At 55.6% G+C, this 9,410-nt stretch overlaps 1 long non-coding RNA gene across 1 annotated transcript in view; it reads left to right on the top strand.

Annotated features, from left to right (window-relative positions):
* LOC107184361 overlaps positions 1-9,410 on the top strand; it is a 28,609-nt gene that overhangs the window by 2,946 nt on the left and 16,253 nt on the right. The window contains exons 3-5 of the long non-coding RNA XR_001515188.1: positions 1,247-1,372; positions 5,054-5,297; positions 7,568-7,702. This is a non-coding gene — a long non-coding RNA (uncharacterized LOC107184361). The remainder of the gene's footprint in view (positions 1-1,246; positions 1,373-5,053; positions 5,298-7,567; positions 7,703-9,410) is intronic.

Below are 9,410 nucleotides of genomic sequence, written 5' to 3'. Positions count from 1 at the left end.
TCAAAGCAAACATTGCCTTTTTTAAAAATATGTTTTTTATTGATTTCAGAGAGGAACGGGGGGGTGAGAGGGGGAGAGGAACATCTATGATGAGAGAGACTCATGGATCGGCTGCCTCCTGCACCCCCACTGGGGATCCAGCCTGCAACCCAGGCATGTGCCCTGATCGGGAATAGAACCGTGACCTCCTGGTTCATGGATCCACACTCAAACACTGAGCCACGCCGGCGGGGTGAGACATTGCCTTGTATTAGGATCCCACGCAAATCCCAAGCCCCAGAGGCATCCATTAGGTGCCCACCGCTTCTCTCTCTCCTTGGCCGCCAGGTCAGAGAGCTGCGCTGGAAAACGCCTCTCACTGGTTCCATCCCCTGCCCATTTCCAAACGGACGACAATAACACCACAGGGACAGCGTGTCCGGGAACGCGTCCCCATGACAAAGGAGGGAACAAAGACAGAGAGCTCTGCCCAGCCTCAGCCCCTCAGGAAGGTCAAGTCTGAGCTTTCATTCCCTACGTGTCTGTAAACTTCCCTCAGATACCAGGGCGACTGCCATTTGTTCCTGTAAAGCGCCTCCGACGCCCATCAGAAAAGCAGCCCCAGCCACGTGGCTGCCCGCTGAGGTCTGCTCCCACCTGGAGGACCTGCCTGGACCAGGCTGGCCGGCCACACAGCGGACACCGAGGCCGGGGTGCCAGGGGCTGGCTTCTCAGCGAAGGGCCTCAGAGAGAAGAAAATGTGCCGGCGGAGGCCTGACACGTGACAGGTGCTGCCTGTCACTCCCTCAGCTCTGCCCACAGCGGGCGCTGGGCTGCTCCAGCTCACACAGCCCCCCAGGTGGGCAGGGCTCCCGCCACGTTTTAGGAACGGAAACTCGTGCTTTGTGTGTGAATGCACATGCGCACACACGTATGCACAGGCATGCAGACACACACGCACATGCACACACATGCACGCACGCACGCACACACATGCACACTCATACACACATGCATACACACGCGCATACACACACATGCACACGCACACACACACGATGGCAGCTCGCTCTGCCCGGCGCCCCGGGACTCAGACAGAGCACGCCGTGTCCCCGGAGGAGGCAGACGCAGACCCAAGGAGCGTCCCTCCCGAAGTGAAAGAGGAAGCAGAAGGCGTAGGGTCACGGTGCGGGCAGCGCAGGCGTGGGCAGGGAGACCAGAGGGGGCCTTGCTTAACCTGCATCTCCTTCTGTCAGCTCTCTTTCAGCCTTAAAAACAGGACACACACGCTTCCTCCTGTTCCTCTGGGCGGAGCATAATGAAACCTGGGAGCAGAAGAGGGGCTCCCCAGCGCCAGGGCCGTGTCCGCCGGCTTCCTGGCTGTCCCCTGAAGGTACCCAGGACTCAGTCTGAACATCTGTTCTGTCCTCTGCTATTGGACCTCCCTGAGTCTTGTGGTCTGTGTGTGTGTTTTTAATCTATTCTGATATAATTATTTTTACTTTTTAAAAAAAATATATTTTTATTGATTTCAGAGAGGAAGGAAGAGGGAGAGAGAGAGAGAAACATCCATGATGAGAGAGAATCATGGGTCAGCTGCCCCCTGCAAGTCCCCCACTGGAGATCGAGCCCACAACTCGGGCATGTGCCCTTGACCAGAATCGAACCTGGGACCTTTCAGTTTGCAGGCCAACACTCTATCCACTGAGCCAAACCAGCTAGGGCATTTTTACTTTTTATAACCACAAAAGTAATATATGTCCATTGTAGAGGGTTTAGAATATAGAGATTAATACAAAATTGTTTTTTCTTTTATCCTCACCTGAGGGTATTTTTTCCTTTAATCTTTAGAGAGGGTGGAAGGAAGGGAACAGGGGAGCAATGTGGGGGGGGGGGGAGCGAGAGAAACATCGATGTGAGAGAGACACATTGACTGGTTGCCTCCTGCACGCGCCCAGACAGGGACCAGGGATTGAACCTGCAACCAAGGTACATGCCCTTGACTGGGAATCTAACCTGTGACCCTTTGGTCCACAGGCCGACACTCTAACCACTGAGCCAAACAGGCCAGGGCTCCCTGAGTCTTGTTTTATCTTACTCATAAAATGGGGACAGACAACAGCCCCTGCCATAATTCGGGAAAGTCAAGCGAAATAGAATAACAAACACGCAACGGCAGTAAATCCCACGTGTGTGTGTTATGTGCATTCATATCCATTAAAACATATATACACACTCTGTGTCCCCTCCGCGCGGAGCCTGGGGTGCCCCTGCCCTTGGCTCAGGTTCTCCTGGGCGGACAGCTGCCTGGGGCCGGCGTCTCTCCTCCCGCGCCTGCCCCGCCCCTGCCTGGCAGCCGCTGAGGCCAACTGGGATGGGCAGCTGGTCCTAGACGGGAACTTGGAGGCCTGACCACGGGCAGGTCGCTCCCTGTGCGGGCCCCAGGCCTGGAATGCCCGCTCGTGAAACTCTAGCTGGCCGACCTTTTGGGTGAAGTGCCGCCCGCCTGTGCCTTGGGGGCCCGAGATGGAGGGAGGGCGGCCTGGTGGGAAGTGACGGGACGCCCGTCGTGCTGTGGCTGTGCGCCCTTCACCCTGGCTCTGAGGCCACCTCCCTCCCAGCTTCTCTTCCCTCTGCCCTTCAGCATCTTCTCCGCCACACACATTGCTCGGGTCAAATAATAGTGACAGCAGCAGGGACGCCAGGCCACCCTCCCCAGGTGGTCCCTCCCGCCACGCTGCCTGCCCCCGTGCACCTTCTCCGTCTCCCAAGCGGAGCCCCTCACCCTCCCAGCCTCAGCCAGCCCCACACCGCGCCCTGTGGCTCTCAGCCCCACACCATCTTGCGTGTTATGCACACGTGTGGTTGTGTTTATTTGTGTAGCGTCTAGACCAGTGGTTCTCAACCTTCCTGATGCCACGACCCTTTCATACAGTTCCTCATGTTGTGGTGACCCCCAGTTTCATTGTTACAAATTGAACATAATGAAAGCATAGTGATTCATCACAAAAACAATATGTAATTATATATGTGTTTTCCGATGGTCTTAGGCGACCCCTGTGAAAGGGTCGTTCGACCCCCAAAGTGGGAGGGCTAGGCCTGACATAGAAGGGGTGCTCAGATAATAGGCATGGAGCCCGGCCGGTGTGGGTCAGTGGTTGAGCGTCGACCTATGAACCAGGAGGTCATGGTTTGATTCCTAGTCAGGGCACATGCCCAGGTTTCGGGCTTGATCCCCAGTAGGGGGCGTGCAGGAGGCAGCCGATCCATGATCCTCTCTCATCATTGATGTTTCTCTTTCTCTCTCTCCCTCTCCCTTCCTCTCTGAAATTAATTATGTGTGTGTGTGTGTGTGTGTGTAACAGGCATAAAATGAATGAGTGGATGAGGTAAGAGAGACTCAGAGAGGGCAAGTTGCTTGTCCAAGGCCACACAGCTGGAAAGAGGTGGAAAGAAGCTTGGGATTCCATCGGCTTCGACTCCTGGAGGCCTGGTGCCTGAGCTGCTATCCCCACCTCTCCCTGCCCCCTAGGGGCCCCCTTCCCTTGCTCCACACACCTGCACACGGAATACCTTAGCTCTGCTGTCAATCATACCCCTCCCTTACTCCCTACCCAGGTAGCATCACCCAGGGACACAAGGTGGGGGTAGGAGTTGGGCTCAGGGGCCCAGCTCGCAGCCTTTCCCAAGCAGACAAACCTCAGAAAGAGAAGAGGTTGGGTCCAAGCACGAACCCTGGAGAGCCTCCTCCCGCGGTCTCCTTCCCATCCCGCTCCCCTGCGCCCGGCAGCGTTTGAAGACGGGCCAGCAGGCTCTACCTGTCTTGCACATTTGGAATCTAGGTCATTCTGCTGCCCCCTCCCTCCTCTGAATGACAAGAAGGCTTTCTCCTAGGGTCTCAGAGCCAGAGAGAGGGGATGGGGAGGGGGGGGAGCAGGGCCAGGAGGGAATGTTTCAGTGGCACCCACACCCTGCCTGCTGCTGTCAGGCACACTTCATTTTGGAGCCACTATAATTTATGAGATGCAAATGGATTTAGCATCAAAAAAAAAAAAACCTTGGAAAAGGTACAAAGTGCACCTCACACCCTTGCGCTCTCAGGCGTGCGAGGGGCTCCATTAATCATCTCAGACAAAAGAGATTTCATCTGAGGCTGGTGGCTGGGGAGAGCGCCCGCGTCGCTCCCTGAGCCCGGAGGCCGGCGGGGGGGAGCAGGGGGCGCTGGCTGCCGGCCTGGCCTCCGGGGCGCGCGCTCCGCACTTGCACTTAGGTCTCCTCCTCTGAGTCAGGCAGCAGATGAAATTACAGAGGTTCCTGCACAGGATGAATCAGAAAGCAGGATCAAGCCAAATATTTAGACAAGCCTTGCCCCGCGTGGGGCAGGAGGAGGCTTCGCAGCCAGCAAGCAGCCAGCCTGGAGATGGTTGGGGTTTTTTTTGTGTGTGTGTTTTTTTTCTTGACAAAAGTGCCTCCTCGCACAAGGCAGGCTGCCATGTAGAGAGAATCCTCTCCTATCCACAAGGCACCCTGCGGTCTGATCTCTGTGCCAGCGCCTGGGAAGGGGGCTCACAAGCATCCCAGGGCCCTGAGCAGGGATTCCGTCTGGCCCCCAGGCGAAGGAGCATGTCAGGGTGCAGCTCGCAGGGAGGGGGCGGCGGGGAGGGGGAAGGAGATGGCTTCCTTTGAGTCACCCCATCTGCCTTCCCTTTCTGGGAGTCATCAGGGCGGCGGGCGAAGAGGGGATCACGCAGCCCGCCCACCACTCCTGCCTGGCCCTGGTCTGTCCAGACGGGTGCAGACACCAGACCCGGCGGCCACAAAATGGGGAAGGAGGTGCAGCCCTGTGCCCCGTGGCAAGGCTTACAGCTGCGATGCCGTTTCACGAGGGGCCTAATTGCTACCCTCCCAGCTTCAAAGCCAAGGGCTTTCAAGGCCGCTCGGAACAATAAAACCGGTAATGACAAGGCCACTTTAGGTTTGTCTGGAATCTCGCTTTTTTTTTTTTTCTTCAACGAACTTTTGAAAGGGCTCAGCGTTCTGGGGGTTATTTTAAGCCACCTTTCCCCCTCTGCAGGGATGCTCCCAGGAACCAAGTGAGGCGGCCTTGAAGAACACAGACATCCCTGCAAGCAAGCCGTGGACACTGGTGCATAACCGCAAGGGCTCACAGACGCTGGGGGCTGACTCCGTGCGGCCACGGGAATGTCCTGCCGGAGCCTCGTGAGAGCCCTTGCTAGGCGGGTGCTGTCACTTGCTCACTCTGCAGATGAAGAGGCAGATTGGAGAGGTTGTACGGCTTTTCCAGGACCGTACAGCTAGTAGGTTGCACATCTGGAAATTTATATGTATATATTTATTGATTTAAGATATGAAGAGAGAGAGAGAGAGCGAGAGAGAGGGAGAGAGAGGGAGGGAGAGAGAAACAGCAATGATGAGAGGGAATCATGGATCAGCTGCCTCCTGCACACCCCACACTGGGGATCGAGCCCACAACCCGGGCCTGTGCCCTGACTGGGAATCGAACCGTGACCTCCTGGTTCGTACATAGGTCATTGCTCAACCACTGAGCCATGCCGCCCGGGCTGCACAGCCAGAATTTAAACCCAGGACCCACTCCGCCCCCCAAATGTATGCTGCCTCTCAGCAGCACCCTTGGTGCACAAAGCCAGTGGCAAAATGACCACGATTACAAGTAAGTTCAGAGCCCTCTGCGAAGTGATCAGCCTGGGCGCTGCCTCTGGGAGCCTGGCCGGCCCTAGAAGCCGGAAGAAAAGGCTGAGGGAGGGTGGCTGGCTTCCTCAGAGGCCAGACAGTCCTCCTCACGGGCTAGCCAGGGTCCGGCCACGTGGGCCAGCCCTGCTCGCTCGGAGACAAGACTCAGCAAAGATCCTCCCGCCAGACACCCCCGGAGACACCAAGGCTGCTGAGCTTGCACGCGGAGCAGACCTGCCTTCGGAGGCACGGAGCCCCGCACCGGCCCGCACGGCCGGGACACCGTGCCCACGAGCACTGCTGCGTGGAGCCACAGAGCTTTCGTGAGGAACCTCACTGATCATGCGCCAGACTCCGTGCGCCGGCAGCTCACACAGGGTACAGAGGATCCATTGCTCCGTGATGTCTGAGACACTGAGAGACGCGCTGGTCTGTGGTGGTGGCTGGGCTCCTCTGGAGATGTCCTCACTCTCATGGCTGGTGGCTGATGCTGGCTGTCAGTCGGGACTCAGCAGGGACTGTCACCAGAATATGTGTATGTGGCTTTGGTGATCTTACGGCATGGAGGCCTCGGCGTAGTGAGACTTCTTATATAACAACTGTATTTGTCTTCTGGGGTTGTCATACCAAAGTGCCACACACTGAGTGGCTTAGAACCCAACAGAACCGCCCAGCCAGCGTGGCTCCATTGGTTGGGTGTCATCCCATGCATCCAAAGATCCCTGGTTCGATTCCCGGTCAGGCCACATGCTTGGGCTGGAGGGCTGATTCCCAGTAGGGGCCATGCAGGAGGCAGCCAATCGATGTTCCAGTCTCTCTCCCTGCCCCTCTTTCTAAAATCAATAAAAAACATTAAAACAAAAACAAACAAACCACAACAGGACTGTATCGCCTCACAGTTCTGGAGGGTAAAAGTCCAAATTCAAGATATAAGCGCAGACGGTTTCTTCTGAGGGTGTGATCTGGGCCAGGCCTCTCCGTGGCTCGCAGACGGCCTCTTCTCCCTGGGTCTCCACATCGTCCTCCCTCTGTGTGTCCGTGTCTACATTTTTCCCACCCCCCTCCTTAAACATAGATTTTTATTTACTTCAGAGAGGAAGGGAGAGAGAGAGAGAGAGAGAGAGAGAGGAAAGAGAGAGAGAGAGAGAGAGGAGAGAGAGAGACGAGAAACAGGAACATCCATGATGAGAGAGAATCACGGATCGGCTGCCTCCCGCACGCCCCATGCTAGGGATCGAGCCCACACCCCGAGTCTGGCTTTGGTTATTGACGTGGAACAAGATGCTTTTGGAGATGAGACTTTTTTTCTCGAAGTGCCTGGCTCTTGCGGCCGGACACCTCCCTGTCTTTTGTGGCATGGACCTCAGGGGCCTGTCCTGGACATCAAGACATGGACATGGTCTCTTCTCTTTGGAATCCAACTATGAACAGCCGCACGTCTCCCTGTGCTGGGCCAGGAGATCACTGGCGAGGATGTGTGAAGAGAGAAAAACGCAGTAATGAACGTTAGGTGCTCTCTCATGTTCTCATTCAGCATGTGTTAGAAGTGCTGGGGCTGATGGAAAGGTTTGAACTGAGTCTGTCTCTAGGATTGGCTGCGGTATCAGCGTTTGAACCGGCGGGTCTCCCTGTGGCGAGATGCTGGGACCCCTGAGTGTTAAGGATGCAGAGAGAGGGGTAAGGGGACTGGTGACCCAAGTGGCAGTTCATTGATTCATTGAGTTATTATAGCACCTTTACCCTTCCTCTCCTCCAGGACAGGAAAGATGCCATTGCATAGTCTGCTGACTCCTAGAGTGTATTAGTTTCCTTTTGCCACTATAACAAATGACCGCAGGCTCAGTGGCTTTAAAAGAACATACGTTTTATGTTTCAGTTCTGGAGGTCAGACATCAGCTGTGGGTCTCCCTGTGTTGAAATCAAGGTGTCAGCAGGACTGGTTCCTTCCAGGGGCCCAGGGAAGAACGTGTCCCTGCAGGAAGGACGCCAAGCGACCAGCCTCCAGCCCCAGGTAGGCCCAGCCTCACTGAGGCCACCAGCGGAGTTGGGTGATGGGGACAGGGCCGGCATTGAGAGAGAGAAAGGGAGGGAGGGTGGAGAGAGAGAGAGATAGAAACTTAGCGATGAGAGAGCATCATCGATGGCCTGCCTCCTGCACACCCCCTGCTGAAGATCGAGTCCGCAACCTGGACATATGCCCTGACCGGGAATCGAACCAGCAACCTCTCGGTTCATGGTTCAGTGCTCAGCCGCTCAGCCACATCGGCCGGGCTTGGCTCTATGGACATCCAGTTTTTCTAGCTGGGGCGGGGAGCAGCCCTCGGGTCTGACTGGTGCCAAGTGGTAAATATTTGGAGCGTGTGAGCCTTAGGATCCCTGCAGGAAAGTAGGCAGGGACTCAGAGCCATTGAGATTTGGACGCTGACGTCACCACTTCCATCCCCTGGGGCTGGTGACATGGAGCACAGGATCCTGTGGAAAAGGCTGCTGCCCGGGAACCGTGGGCACCAAGGCACCTCCCACACAGACCCTCAGGCAGCAGGGAGCGAGCAGGGCAGCAGGACCGAAGGGGCTTTAAAGTGACCGAGCCCAGGACACAGCCTGCTGCGCGGAGGGCCAGGGCGGCCCTTCCTCCAGGGCGGGGGAGGGTGGCCACTGGCTGGACTGGAGGAACAAGGAAGCAACCCCAGAGGGGCCACGTGGGTCCTTCCCAACAAGGAGAGATCCGAGTTTATAATTGAGATGAGAGAGGGAGCTGCATTATTTATGAAGCAGCTCGGCCGGCCCGGAGCTAACAAGGAAGGAGGAGGCCTTTAGAGGGGAAAGTGGTTTCAAAAACATCCGTATTTTGCTGAAAAACACACACACAAACTATGATTTATGGAGCGCTGAGGTTTAGAACCGGAGATGACTTGAGTGCAGTTAGAGACCATGGGGAGGGGGTGGCAGTGGGGGGATCGGCAGGCTCCTGGTGAGAGAGGGCGCACTGTGGGGTCACTGCCAAGTTTTTAATTTTGAGTTCATCAAATTTATCTGTGTGTGTGTATGTGTGTGTGCGAGTGTGTGTACAAGTGTGTGTATGTGTATGTGTGAGTGTGCATGTGTGAGTGTGTGTGTGAGTGTGTGTATGAGTGTGTGTGTGAGTGTGTGTGTGTGTGTGTGTGTGTGTGTGTGAAGGTGCAGGACCTCTGGGACTTGGGAGTTAATTCTGTTTGCTGTGCTAATCTGTTTTATTTTTTATTTTATTTTTTTAATGTATTTTTGTTGATTTCAGAGAGGAAGGGAGAGGAAGAGGGAGAGAGAGAGAGAGCGAGAAAGAGAGAGAGGGAGAGAATCATCAATGATGAAAGAGAATCATTGATCGGCTGCCTCTTGCACGCCCCACACTAGGGATGGAGCCTACAACCCGGGCATGTGCCCTGACCGGGAATCAAACCATGGCCAGGCAGGCTAATCTGTTTTAGACCAAAACTCTAAGAAAAGAGTATTTTAGTATTCTTTCTTTTTAAAATTAAGGTATAAGGTGGTCAGGTTGATGAGGGTTGATCATTGTATATGCCCATGTAACCGCTGAAAACATCTCCAATCTCTGCCCCCACCCCCCAGCCCGGTGGGATGGGGACTCCCCTGAGGCCTTGTTGCCCGTCCAGCCCCACTTGCTGTCGGACAGTAACACTTCCATGCGTCTCCTTCTTGAGTTTGAATTGAGGAAAACCTCT

This window comes from Myotis davidii, unplaced genomic scaffold (assembly GCF_000327345.1).
Source record: "Myotis davidii unplaced genomic scaffold, ASM32734v1 scaffold164, whole genome shotgun sequence".
NCBI lineage: Eukaryota > Metazoa > Chordata > Mammalia > Chiroptera > Vespertilionidae > Myotis > Myotis davidii.
Note: the sequence above shows the minus strand (reverse complement) of the source record. Positions and strands in the feature narration are given on the sequence as shown.